Source organism: Populus nigra, chromosome 9 (assembly GCF_951802175.1).
Source record: "Populus nigra chromosome 9, ddPopNigr1.1, whole genome shotgun sequence".
Taxonomy (NCBI): domain Eukaryota; kingdom Viridiplantae; phylum Streptophyta; class Magnoliopsida; order Malpighiales; family Salicaceae; genus Populus; species Populus nigra.
The window spans coordinates 2,727,806-2,743,331 of NC_084860.1; the positions used below are offsets into that span (position 1 = coordinate 2,727,806).

The 15,526-nt window shown below is 35.4% G+C and overlaps 2 pseudogenes; both read right to left on the bottom strand.

Annotated features, from left to right (window-relative positions):
* Positions 1-3,185, bottom strand: part of LOC133703639 (uncharacterized) — a 33,274-nt pseudogene extending 30,089 nt beyond the window's left edge.
* An 11,064-nt stretch (positions 3,186-14,249) lies between these two features.
* LOC133703315 (G-type lectin S-receptor-like serine/threonine-protein kinase RKS1) lies at positions 14,250-15,358 on the bottom strand (annotated as a pseudogene).
* Positions 15,359-15,526: the final 168 nt, after the last annotated feature.

Genomic DNA, 15,526 nt, shown 5'->3' on the forward strand with positions numbered 1-15,526 from the left:
TACAAATCTAATGGAACTTCATATTAGCAATTTTTTCGGACAGCACAGCTTCAGCGACAAGCAATTTCAGAAATTGTCATCTCATTTAGAGAACACTGTCCATCTTCTACGTCTAATGCTATATCAGGATTATTGTCAGATTTTCTAAAGAGGAATGCAGGTTGTTTTGGAGAAGGAATCTCTGTTTCACTATTCAACATAAAAACAACTGCCAACATAGATGGTCTGTCCGTGGCATCTTCTTGCACGCACAGTAGACCAATTTGTAAGCATTTCAAGGCTTCACGCGGATGATACAACTCTTTCAGTGATGGATCCACTATCTCCAATGCTTTGTCTTGTCTCCACAATTCCCACACCTGTGTTGTTCATATAAATCATTAACATACAAGAAATAAGAGCAGACAACATCTAAAATTGTGAACATTGAAACTCAGCCAAGAGCACAATAGGCTATCTTATAACTCACATATCCAATCAAGGTCAAAGGAGGATCCTGTTGATAAAATCTATTGTTCTTCTTGCCACTCATAATCTCTAGCAACATGACCCCAAAACTGAAAACATCTGATTTTACAGAAAAGTTTCCAAGCACAGCATATTCTGGTGACATATAGCCACTGCATCAGAAAAACAAGAATCTGAAGTTTTAGTACTCCTGGTAATCAATGATAGTACTTTGTCACTCGGTCTTTGTTTTAGGCAAAGGTACTTACTATGTTCCCACAACTCTCCTTGTCCTATCTTCAGTTTGGTTGCCTTCAAATATTTTTGCCATTCCGAAATCTGATATTTTTGGGTTCATCTCTGCATCCAATAGAATGTTGCTGCATTTTAAATCCCTGTGAATGATTCTTAACCTGGAGTCTTGGTGAAGATATAAAATCCCACGAGCTATTCCAACAATAATATCAAAGCGTTTTCGCCAATCCAATAACAATCTTCTTGTTTCATCTGTTAACAAAACTACTTTTCAGCCAGCTATAATTTGACATCTAGTGTAAAGCAGGGCAATAAACACAGAAAAAGACTTACCGAAGAGAAACGAGTCCAAGCTTTTGTTTGGCAAGTATTCATAGATTAACATTTGTTCTTCATTCTGAATGCAATAACCTAGAAGTTTCACCAGATTCCTGTGTTGAAGCATTGCAATTACCATAACTTCATTTTTAAATTCTTCTGTTCCTTGTCCTGAACTTCTAGATAACCTTTTTATTGCAACCTCCATTCCATTAGGTAGCAGACCCTAAAATCATGTTACAAGATTAAGCCTCAAAATTACAATTATGCAAATTAGATAAAAACAAATCTGTAGTAGAAGTGCTGTTTAGCTAAATGACAAGGGCGGCCAAAACCTTATAAACAGAGCCAAAACCTCCTTGCCCGAGTTTGTTAGCTGGAGCGAAATTGTTAGTGGCCGCCGTTATGGTGCTGAGCTTGAAATATTCCAATTCAGTAGAAGTGCTGTTTACCTGCAGTTCAGTACCTTTTTTGGATCTCTTCTTGAACCACAAATAAGCAAACAGGCTAATGAGAAACCACAAGAATGCAATTGATGGTGCTAAAACGGCCAGCATCGTTTTTTCACGAGTATCATTTGACTTCCTTTTAGTGTCAGCTACATGAGAGTGAAAAGAATAAAGATTAACTCTATAGGAAAAACCTCCCCATTTTCCAATGGAAATATGACAATACATATGGCAAAGGGTAGCCCTTTTGGCACCTAAAACGTACCAATATCTATGGTTTCTTTCTTGCAGTGAAAGCATAGGAAAGCTCTCATAAATCAATATATGTAATGACAATCCTATGAAGTAGTTACTGAGCAGAAAAAGGGTACCTAATTCATATGCATCAACACGAACATACAGATCATGACTGTCACTCCTATCATATTTAACGTCTACTAATTCCTTGTACCATGTCAAACAACCATAATTTTTTCCAGGAATTGCAATGATTGCGTATGCAGAGCATGAACAATTCCTCTTGCATTGCACTTCACAGTCTGCTCGACTCTTGCTCATGTCCACCCAAGCTGCAGCTGAAGTGTCCGGAAGAATTACATTTTCCACCTTTACAAACCCTTCTCCATGCTGGCACACCGAAGACGTATGTAGCCGCTTCCTGACACAACCACCGGACCCATCTCTCGCAGACCATTCCAATGGGTACTTGGGCTCGAACCCAGGTAAACAGGCACATCCAAATTCATTTAGATTTGCGAGTTCACACGTACTATAAGCACCACAATGTCCATAATAGTCCCACTGAATCTGAGGGGACTTCCAGTATTCCTTCCATTGACCATCACTTTCTCGCCGTGTTAAAGCCTTTACATGTCCTGAATGATCCAGTATTGATCTTAGCAGATAAGAATCATCAAGAACTGTGCAGACACAGTACTTTTCGTCTGGATCATTTACAAAAGTGCAATAGTATAAGCCCATCTGATTTCTCCATGGCCAAGGGCGAGATCTAATAATTGGCTTTGTACCATTATAGACAAAGAATTGTGGCGAGCCATTTGGGTTGATCCTAACTGAAAAGTCACCAATCCCAGGGTCATCAGCTGATCTCCATGATGTTAGGAACCGATCAATTCCTAATTTTCGATCCAGCCCCAGTTTCATTCCAGGTAGCAGGACGTTCGTAGGATAATCGAAGCTTTGCCATACAGTTTTTCTGCTTCTTTTCCTGACCAATATCAAATTTCCTGAATCCAAGAGTTGAGCTTCACAAGTATCATTTTCTTCCACTGAAACATTTGTAGACCACACAGGAAGCTTTTGGTCATCTTTCCCATAGAGAACGAGGTTTCCATATTGGTGTATAAAGAGAAATCCTGAGGAAGCAATGATTGGATCGTTCCTGTTTGCAACCCACACCACAGTTTGTTCTGGTATTTTATGGTACCAAATTCCAAGATATCTATTGCTAGAACTACCTGGACTGAAAAATCCTAGTGCGAAAATATTTCCTTCGGAGATGAGAACGTCACCTTCTTTAATGGCTTGGTTCGTCTTTAAGGAGTCGTGGGATGTACAAGATGAGAATTGGAGCATTAAAAGAGAAAAAAGCAGGAACAGTTTTTCAGCTTCCATGAGTGGGTAAACTGGATCTTGGCTTTCGGAAAAGTGTTAAATTTTGCTTTGTGGAGAATCGATATGGCCTTCAGACAAGTCTCCAGAGAAGTTACGTGACGGAATTAATCAGGCATCTCTTTAATGAGATACTCTTTTCAACCTTCAAAGTCTAGGCCATGACTTGTTTTTGTTAAAGAATCAATCCAGATTTTTTGGAAACGACACCGTCCTCTTGTTTTAGAAATATGTAGTAGGTTGAGACGCATACAAAAACAACATAAAAAAGATAATAAAAACAAAAAAAGATACAATTGCGTCGAAAAAGACATCATCAACCATAATTGTTATGATTCTATGCTATTATATGCTAGGAAAAACACCCTAAACAAAGCTTAAAAATTAATAAAATATTTCTAAAGTAAATAGATAAAATAATCTAAATCAACTTGAAAATATGATATTTTCAAAATAGTAATTTCTAGTGCTAGTTTGGAGGCCTTAGCGATCTTAGATTAAAATAGGGAACATGGCTTCTAGAATCAAAATTTATGTCCATTATCATAAGGTCATGTGTTGAATGAAAATCTCCTACATCAGTTTTTTTGTGTTGAAATAACTCATCTTTGAGTTTAAATTGTTTTTATCTTGTTGTTGTGAATGCTTAATCAAAGCTCCCAAACTCCTTTCCTTTCTTCCCTTAAGGTATATAACAATATTAGATATTAGCTTTAGTTCTTTATCAACATATGTTGTATCTATATAACTCTTGAATAATTATATCTTTATGATATTAGTAAACTTGTAATAAAAAAATCAATATAATTAACCTAAATCAATAATTTAATTTTGTTGGGCATTTTCTATGTTCTATTTACACTTAATTTCTATTTTATTAATAAGGATACCATTGATGACATTATATATATATATATATATATATATATATATATATAATTTGACTTCTTTATTATTGTTTGTTTCTGAGTTTTTTAGAACTTGATTTTGGTTCTTGAGAAATAATTAGAGTTGTCAGTGCTACCCAAAACAATATGGAAGGATTTGATCTTTCATGTGTTTGGTCTAACAAATCTAAGCTATGTGGTTTTAATTGCAAGAAAAATTGGTTTTTGAGTTCAATTTGGGCTTTAATGAGAAGAAATTAAAGTTTGAGGGTTAAATTAAAACTTTGAAAAGCTAATTTAGCTAGCTGAAAACATGACATGACATCATTAACATGATATGGTGGACGGAGTAATGATGTACCCTTTCAATGATGAAGCCTGAAAACATTTTAATAGGGTGCATTCTAAGTTTTCAATCGAATCAAGGAACATACATCTTGGGTTATGTATAAACAAATTCAATCTATTCAGATCATTTGTTGCTCCTTATTCTTATTGCTCGGTGATACTCACGGTTTACCAGTTGTCATTGGTCATGTGTATGAGGCTGGAGTTCATGTTTTTATCGACGGTCTCACTCAGTCCTAATAGTCCAGTTAGAATATAGATGTTTGTCTTTGGTGGTGGTTTGAAAGGATTTCAGACCTCCGTATATCTTAGAGGCTAGGTGAGCAGAATATATTCAGCATGTGATGTTTGATCGTTTTGTGTGATGACCACACTCTAGTGCAAAGAACAAGAACTATCAAGTTTACAGTTCCGTTACCACGCACATCAGCGACTTCATTCCATTTGTTTTGCATGTGGAGTGGATGGTAAAATTCTTTTTCAATTATATCTATTTTTTATTTATTGTTTTTTATAAATATATTTAATTAACAACATTTTTTTCTTAGAGGCTACTATTTTTGGACGCGAACCAAGCCTGATGGAGCGATTGATGACCACCAAAAAAAGATGCAACAACTTGTGGATAATGAGCTCAATACTTTGTGGTATATTGTTTTCAACCATTTTTTTCTTAACTTAGTATTTTTTTTATTTAATGACTTTCCTTTTAAAGGATACATATAACACCAGGTTAAAAGAGAGATATGGTGACAATCCCTAGACCCATCCGAATCTCAATCTAAATTTGTGGTTGGAGGTAGGATCGTCTGGTGGACTCGAAAGAAATTGGGTATAAGGTCTCTCTAACACTACAACCGAGTTCTTGCAAATAGACCGCAATGTTTCAACCATTAGATGCTTGCAATTAGTTTTAAGCACTTAAACACTAGAGTTCGAGGTGATTTTAGACCAGTGAGTTAAAGATCAAATGACTCGTCATGCTGCTGATTATGAATGACTCAGTGCTGAGATAGCTGAACTTCACCAATTGAGATTGGAGATGAGATCACAGATGGGTAGTACTTGTGCTCCCTCTTATTCGCTCCACGATCCAGGCTAAGAGCTGCACCGACTTCCTCCTCCAACACCTTTATTCTAGATTAATTGTATTTGTGCTTATAAATGTTTAAATTTGTAATAAATATTTGAATTTTATATTAATTTAATTTTTAAATTATTTTTTTCTTTTTAATAGATTTTTAAAAATATATATTTTGAAATTATTACTGAAAGGGTTACCGATGAACATAGTCTATCAGTATATTCCAAAAAGTTAAAAACAATTACTGCAAATGTCATTGCCACTATTTACTCACCGACAGAATAACATATGGTTTGTTTGATGGTTACATGTCAAATTTACCGATAGACATACTAACAGTTGAAAAAAATCACAAATGGAGTGACATACGGTTTTTCTATCGGCGATATGTTATATTCAACGATAGAAGTACCAATGAAATGAAGCAGGTAAACTTTTTTTTTTTTGCACACTTTGTACATTAGTAAATGCATCTGTAAAATTATTACCAACAGACCACAAATCACCAATAAAAGTTTTTCGACAGATGATTTTTATCCATGATCATGTTAGCATGAAAACTTACTGACGAATTATGAGAATAAATACTTATAGAAAATTAATTCGGTAAATCTAAAAATTCTTGTAGTATCTCAAATTTTAACCCAAAACCTCAAAAACCATTATAATTCAATAAACTCATAATAATTTACCTATAACACTTCAATTAATCCATCAATCTAACACTAAAACACAAACTTCAAAACCCTAAACCTTAACAAAACCAAAATCAAAGCTAAATACCATAATTATACACATTAAAGCATAACTCTTGCCTTAAACACTTATTTCTCCAAATCTCTTTTATATTTCCCTCTTTTCTCTTTTCTCTTCTTCTTCTTCTTCCACTTCGGGTTCTCTCTCTCTCTCTCTCTCTCTCTCTCTCACAGATTCTCTCTTTTTTTTTCTCTTGCTTTTATATTTATCAATTTCAAAAATAAAAAACATATTAAGATACGTTACTTATAGGACTATATATGAATTGTGCACTAGACTGGTTGATGACGTTGATTTTTCAAAAAGAGAAGCAAAAAGCCATGCCAATCTTTTTCATGCAAAAATTACCACTATAAACATGTTAGAACGAGCTTATATTAGTTTTTACCACGTCATGATCACAGAAGTCATGATATGCAAAAAAGTTAAGCGAAGACAAATATTATGAATATAGTTTTGTCTACTTCTTTTACATCCAAGAGTATGTGAAAATCACAACAAGGTTTCTTAAAAATAAATGTAGGTTGTTTTTCAAAAGGAATATTTGTTTCACTACGCATTCAACATGTAAACAATCACCAACATGGATGGTGTTATACTATAAATTTTGATGGGAAATAGATAAAAGAGAAATATGAAAACTATTTGATAATTGGATTAATTGAAAGAAACTTAGAAGATAGGTTCCTGCCACATATAAAAGAAGAAATATACACACAAGATTAACTCTACAAGCAAGTATAACAAGCCATGTATTATAGACTTGAAATCATGGAAATAACTCTAAAAGATAGAAGATTATCGACAGTTAACAAAAAATTAGAGGAGAACCTTGAAAGGTGGGAGATAATCAACAATTGATGTCACTATACAAGGAAGATTGTAGGGAAGATCATCATCAACATTGCAATTTTATCTAGTTCTCAAGACCTTTCAAACTTGAAACCAGTAGGCAATAGCTTGTAGGGCGATAACTCTGTAGGCAATAATCAAGAAGGCTTGCTATTTTCTTTGTAATCTGTAGGCTTGCAATTTCAATTCTATAAACTAAAAATAACAAAAAGATATCCATTATCCAAGAGTTCTAATTCGTAAATGTAATCAAAGTATGAATCACTCTATAAATGTAAGTATTCTTTTCTTATCCTAAATTATTGAGTTTACTTTAAATTCAAGTCGCTATAATTATTTGGTTACTTCTTCAATTGAACTTGTCACGACTCGAATCCCGGATCAATGACGGCCAATGTAGGAGCGGTGTTGAAAGGACACCTCACCTACGCTAAGTCTTAAAAAAGACATATCAAAAGAACAAGTTATTTTTTTTTAAAAAAACACAACATTTCATAATCTTCAAAAATATTATATTATTTAAAACTAATAAAACCAAATGATAGTTCAAAATTTCTCATCAGTAATTAAAACAAAAAAAATAATTTATAGTACTCATTACATTGTCAAAATCCAAACTTAATTAAATCAGGGAAATAGTGGAGTGTCTAAGAGATCGAATCAAAATTAAAAGGAAAACGTCACAAAATAAGCAAGGCATACCGACCAAACTAAAGAAGCAGGAACACTTAATAAAGTACACATGTTAACAGAAAGTAAGAACCTAAATAATATTAAAAATAAGAGGTGAGTTCAATCAACTCAGTGAGGGAATAACATTTTATATATATTTTAGATATTAATAGTTTACAAGTTAATTTATCTTGATATAAATATACATATTAAGCATATTATTATAAAGTAGTGGAATACATGTCAAAGATTAGATGACACCTAAAGGTGATTAAATGACACTCAAATGTGACCAGATGACACCTGAAGGTGACCAGATGTAGATGTGAGATGATCAGTCGCCACAGGCTGATGTCTCTCTCACCAGCTAGGTATACAGAATACTATGTGCACATAGACTAATTACACTCAGTTAGCATGGAGTTAATAACAAGTCCTATATCAAGGTATAATAGATATTCACAGAATCATCAAAGAAAGGTATATCATATCAAATAGAATAAATGAGTACTTGGAAAATAGAGCAACATATATAAATATTCAAGAGATTAATTACTCATACTCATCATATAATCAATATACATATTTATTTATATTATATGCATATTAAAGATTATTCCACTCATCTGAAAAATATAGAACTAAAAGGAATGTCAAATGAAAGACCCGAAAATCCTATTGAGGATCGTTAGGAGAACCTACAACAATAAACGAAATGTACTAAAAAAACCCAAAACAACACAAATAAAAGATACCAATGCATAAAATAAAATCAGGTTTAGTACCTAAGTTTAGGGACTAAAACAACAATTTTCCAAAATAGGGACCAAAACACAAGTTTACAAAAATTAGAGGACCAAACTATAAATACATAACCATACTGAAATTGCACCCATAAACCATTCTCAATTCTTTCTAGAACGAACCAGGGATGTAGTTTTCATAAAGTTCAATGACTAAAATCTAAATTCCAAAAATTGAAGGACCAAATTGAAAATCCAAATCAATTATCACACAGAGATTCATCATCCTTAACCTCATAATAACACTGTTCAGAATCTCAAAATACATTTAGGGTTAAAATTATAATTTTTCCAAAGTATAGGGACTAAACTGTACTTTTCATAAATCAAGGACCAAAATAAAATTTCATCATCTTCAACCTCAAGACCATTATGTCCAGATTTTCCAGCAAGGTTGAAATGAATTTCTTAACCTATAAAAATAAATTTAAACAAATCAACTCACAAATCATTACTTCTAACAACATACTAATCAATCACATAACATTAAACCCTTAATAATCATAAATCAATTTTAACAACATAAATTTCAAATCCTTATAAACCCTAATCTCTTTTTTAACCATTCCATAAATAAACTATAATCGAAAGTAATATAAGAGAGAACCACTTACTTACTACTTCCACCTTTCTTAAACCAAAAACTCAAGATCAAAAACTAAAATATTTGGTTTGATGAGGGGAGGGTTACGACGGCTACAAGAATTAATTAGAAAAGAAAAAACTAAAATTCTCTTTTAACTTTTCTTTATTTACTTAGGTTAATTTAGGTTGGGTTTGAGCTGACTTGGGCTTGAATTTGAGTTAAAAGTTTAGGTTTTACAAAACTATTGTCTATATGAAAATTGATTTAATCATATTTATACTCGTGCAACTCTATAATACAAATTTAAAATTATGTGAGTGGATCTAAGACTAAATTTAGAGTTCAAATAGTTAACTTAAAACTTCAATCTTAAGTTGTAAAGTATTCTTAATTAATTGAGGCAGATATAAAAAAAACTTATATCAAACAGATGGCTTGTTCAATGCATGTTCTTGCGCGCATAACAACCCAATTCGAATGCATTTCAAGGCTTCTTTAGGATGATACAACTCCTTGAGTGACAAATCAACTCATCTCTAATGTTTTGTCTTTGTATAAGAGGAGGGACAACAGATGTCATACATATCTCATCTTGATCATTTACAAAACTAGTGTTCTGGGTCTTCCTGGGTGTTTTCATGGCCATGGGGTAGTTCGCCAGATACGGTTTTGTGCATGCAAGAAGACGCAATGAGAAGACATTCCATGTTAGTTGTTGTTCCCATGTTGAGTAGTTCTGGAGTAGCTATTCCTTCTCCAAAACAAGCTCATACAATATTTGAGGAAGAAGAATACGACAAGGAACAACCCGACTTCGATTCCACCTGTTGGCCTGCATGCTGACAACACCAAGATCCAAAGTTCAAAGTTAAAACTTCTATTTCAATCTTTACATTCTATTCTAGTATCTTTCAGTGAACTTTCCTGCATACCGAAAAGAAAATTTCTTCAGTAGTAAATTAAGGATGTTCTAAAACCAACTAAAACTCATGTCTCTAGGAGAGAGGGGAAGGCAAAGCGAAAACATGACTATTTAGGGAGGTTGAAACTGTTCTTCAAATTCAGATAGCTCTAATCTTTCATTACTTTCTTTTGTTTTTCAGTATCTTGGTATGCTTTGTATTTCAGCACATTATGACAATTACGTATTATATAGTTTATAGCCTGTTAGAATTCATGAGAATCTGCCTCAGAAGTATGAAACAAGTTTAGTTAGACTTAGTCTTTGATTATTGTTTTATATCAGATTTTGCTCCTTTATGTTTTGTTTTCAGTTAGGAGAAGTAGTGCCAATAATATCTGATTGTTGTTGAGAATTTTTAGCTTTTTCAGTTTGGTTGTAAGCCTTTAAATAGGCATTGTTATTTATGAAATTATATGCTCTCTGCTACAGCTCTTCTATGTTAAAATCATCTATCCTTCAACAGCAAGTTTAATTGTTTCAATCTCTGCAGCTTTAACATAGCCTGCATTGAAATTTGAAAGAGAAAATTTGCATGTATGAACTTCCTGAAAAGATTACTGTTATAATAAAATTAAAGATGCTTGTAACGAATTAAAAAGATAAAGAATATAAAGAGAACATTAGCAATTATTCATATCGTACAACTTCAGCGACTAGCAATTTTAGTAATTGCCACCTCATTTACAGAACACTGTCCATCTTCTACTTCTAAGGCTAAATCAAGAAATTTGTTAGATTTTCTAAAGAGGAATGCAGGTTGTTTTGGAGAAGGAATCTCTGTTTCACTACTCAACATAAAAACAACTGTCAACCACAGTTTGGAGAAACATTGCTGCTGCCGGTGGACTGGCTGAAACTTTGGAGCAGAGCGCGGTTTGCGTTCATGACGAAACGATGGGCTGTTTCGTAGCACAGACGATGGATAGTTCTGTGGGGCAGATCGAATGGCTGATTTGTTCGAAGCCATTTTAGGGAAAACTTGCCAACATTTTTGGGCAGTGTTAGTGTTCAAAGGCCTGCGAAGTTTGGTGGCTTAACTAATCTATGGGCGACGCAAAGTGATGACAAAGGGATCAGATCAAAATGGGTGTTGATTCGGCCATCAAAACCATCGATGGAATGGCAGACTTGGGAGCAGGGGCCAGCGAAGCGACTGCTGGAGTTTCTGTATTTTCATCAAAGCCTAAAGGGAAGGATGGGGCAAAAAAGAAAAGGAAGCAATTCAATAAAGGAGAGCCCAAACCTACTGCTGACAATGGAAGGTCAGATGAGAAGGCAAATCGATAAGGGTTTGAAACTGAATTTACACTGCTTTTCTCTTGCGATGGAAATTACTTTGTGTGGGATTATTGCCCAAGGAGGGGAAACCTTGACGTTGTCAGTGTGGAAGATGGTGTTGGGGATGTGGCATATGTAAATCTTATGCATGTGCTTGACGACCGAGATGGAATTCAGTCATCTTGGGCTAGCATATCGGCGAGGATGTTGTCTGGCCTTGCTGCCTTGTTGGTGGCAGAGCTTGGTAGTTTTGTTCATCTTGACGAAGGATTGTTCAGGGTGGTGGAAGCAAAATTCAGCGACGAAGTTGGGGAAGATTTGGTCGAATGGCCAGACAAATCTGCAAAGATTTGGTGTGGCTTTGCTGCCTTGGGGGAGGCAGAATTGATGTCTTCGGAGGAGATCTTGACGAGGGACAATGTAGGGTAAAGAAGACAGAATGGATGACTGAAATGAAACTTTAGTTGCGAGTGGCCAACCTAGTCAATGAGGATTTGGACGTGGCCAAACTGCCTTGGGCAAGGCAAAATTAGAGGAGTTCCATAACTTTGACGATGGATAGATCATGGTTTGTTAGAACTCTAGGCGTGAGGATATGCCAACGAAAGCACACTGCTTAAAAATTTGGCAGTGATGGATAATGTCAGCCTTGCATTAGCTGAGACGAATTCGGCAGGAAGAGTTGATTGATGTACAATGGACAAGTAAACAATATTTAAATTTTATACTTGCAATGTTGGCACGCTGAATGGTTGGAGAATTAGATGTTCGTATAGGAGTTCATGTGATTCTTCAAAAGGATTTTGTGTGAATGTATTTTGTGAAGAGGGATGGATACCTAGGATGCTTGTGATTAGTGTCCAAACTTCATGAAAGCATGCTTGTGAGTATGATATGTTTGGCATTTGTGGAAAACTAACTAGTCAAAACAGAATTGTGTCACAACTTGGTTTTGAAACATGTTGACAAAGAATTTGGTGGACTAAATTGTTGTTGAATGTGGTCAAAGCTAGAGGTTTCATGGGGAGAAACATGGATTGTGACGAGGAAAAGATGTGGTGCAAGGGTACTTCAAATCTGTCTGATAAGGGCGTCAGGTTCTTTTGGTGAGGGTGGTTTGTAACAGTGTCAAATGTGCACGAGGTGCACATTTCGGCAGGCTGTCCAAAATAGAGCCTAAAGGTGCTAGCAGCCATGCCAACAGTGGGATAAATCGGCAGCGCAGATTTGTGCAGCTGTAGGTTCGTCAAAGGAAAATTGGCAGTGCAGATTGTTGATGAACATTGGCTGGACGATGGACTGTCCAGGCCAAGCAGGAAAACTTGTCAGGGGATAGGCTGACGAGAACAGGGGCTATCGCAGAATTCAGCAGCGCAGACATTGGCAGCCTACACGTAGATGTGAATTCAGCAGCGTGCAACAGCTTTTGTAAGTTGTTGGTTCGACTTGGCACGATCTGAAACTTGTACGAAGGACTGTCCAAGGCATGCGAGAGACCATCAGCAGACGCAACAAGAATTGGCAGTTGGGACTACCAGGTGGGCATGCAGAACGTGGGTTAGTGGTAGTTATGGATATCCAAGATCGTGGGATCATAAAGGCTCAATGTGGGGGATGACCAGGGGTTGTTCTCAACCCACTAAGATCATGGGGGATCATGGGGGAAAACTTCACACTACTTGGTAGATAATGGGACCACTATGTTCATGGGTGAACATGGGTTAGATAGTGTCCCACTACTTCCTTAAATGTAGAAATGGAAGTTGTACCTTGTAAATGTTTGTATATAAATAGTGTTTGCAACTCTTGGTTAATGGGCAGCATGTAGGGGCATGCAGCAACATGTAGAACACGGGATAGAGATGTAAGCTTGGTGTAGCATGCAATCTTTATGCATAGCACATATAAGGATTTGTGTATAGTTCCCTTTGTTTACGAGATTAATAAAGGTTGAGAAAGAGTTCTTGTAAAGCTTGTTGTGCACTTTGATTAACTCATTCTACTTGTGTATTCCGCTTGTCTTTTAACTTGGGAAAGTGGGGAAAACTTATCGGGTGAGGGAAATACTTAGTTACTAGGCAAACACGAGTGTGATTGGTGAGAATAGGCTAAGTCTAGTGGGGGACTAGGTTGCTCCACGAGTTTATTTGAGAAGCAAAAATTTACCTCGTGACAGTCACTTTTTTTATTTTTTAAAAAAATTAGAAATTATCATGAAAAATTATATTATTAACTAAAAAAACTCTATAAATTAACATATGTTCTCCAACCTGAATGCAACAGCGTAGAAGCTTCATAAGTTCCTGTGGTGAAGCTTTGCAATTACTGTGACTTTAGTTTTAAATTCTTCTATTCCTTGTCCTGAATTTCTAGATAACCTTTTAACTATTAAGAATGGTGGAGACAAAGTCCCACCACCATTCTAGTACACGAAGACCGCCACCTTTCGATGGGTTGTAGGCAGTCATGTTCAACAGTAAATTGGCTGGACTTCACCTATTGAACCAGAAACCAGCCATCAATCCAACCCAATCCATATGGACTGACCCAAACTAAAAGATGATGTAAGCATGACATCATCATTCCACGGCAGATGTCTAGTTAGTGTTCAATCAGCTTGACACGTTAGCAAGATGGACCAATTAATATTTGAAGGATGATATAAAGGTCATTTCGGTGGGTGATGAAGTTGAAGAAGAAGAAGGTGTACATGTTAACTCAATGTGAGTGCTGGATTGCTATGGGAAAATTAATTTGAGAAGTCAACCTTATCAAAATGAATTTGGCATGGCTTCGTGCCTTGAAGAAAGACATTGTAATCCTCCGGTAGAAAACTTTACCATGATTAATTAAATAGTGAGAAATATAATAAAAATATTGGTAAATTGTAAATTCTAGATCAAATTTTATAATATTAATAAAAATATTAATAATTTAAACCATTGGTAAAATGAGTTAGTTGAAAAATAAAATGAAATAGGATTAATTGAATCATTAGAAAAGAAATTTTTGAGAGATATTTTCAGGCTTGCGGTGAAACCAAAAGGTACCCAAACTACACACGTACTATAAGCACCACACAGTCCATAATAGTCGCCCTGAAACAGTGGGGCCTTCCAGTAATCCTTCCACTGACCATCACTTTCTCGCCATGTTAACACCTTTAGAATGATCTACTATTATTCTTAGCAGATAAGAATCATCAGGAACTGTGTAGACCCAGTATATCATCTGGATCATTTACAAAAGTGCTTTTGTATAAGCCCATTTGACTTCTCCATGGCCAAGGAGGAGATCTACTAATTGGCTTTGTACCATTATAGACAAAGATTTGCGGTGAGCGATTTGGGTTGATCATAAGAGAAAAAGTCTCCAATCCCAGGGTCATCAGCTGATCTCCATGATGTTAGAAACGGATCAATTCCTAATTTTCGATCGAGCCCCAATTTCATCCCAGGTAGGTGGGTGCTTGTAGGATAATCCAAGCTTTGCCATACAATGTTTCTGCTTCTTTTCCTGACCAATATCAAATTCCCAGAATCCAAGAGTTGAGCTGCAAAGATATCATTTTCTTCCACTGAATCATTTGTAGACCACACAGGAAGCTTTTGGTCATCGTTACCATAGAGAACGAGGTTTCCATATTGGTTTATAAAGAGAAATCCAGAGGAACCAATGATTGGATCGTTCCTGTTGGCGACCCACACCACAGTTTGTTCTGGTATTTTTCCAAGATATCTATTGGTTGAACTGCCAGGACTGAAAAATCCTAGTGCGAAAATATCTCCTTTGGAGATAAGAAGGTCACCTTCTTTAATGGTTTGGTTCGTCTTTAAGGAGTCTTGGGATGTACAAGATGAGAATTGGAGCATTAAAAGAGAAAAAAGCAGGAACAGTTTTTCAGCTTCCATGATAAGGCAAACTGGACCTTGGCTTCTGGACACGTGAATTGTTGCTTTGTGGAGAAAGGAGATATGGTCTTCAGACAAGTGTGGGACCATTAGAGAAGTCACGTGAAAAAAGTGGTTATTTTTGGGATTTTTTTTGGGTTACGTGTTTGGAATAATAGTAGATATATTAGTAATTGTATTTTTAAAATTATTTTTTTAATATAAAAAAATAATATATTTTTCATGGGTTTTTTCTTCGAAACCTTGAAGATCCATACCATGACTTGACTTGTCTTTTTTATACT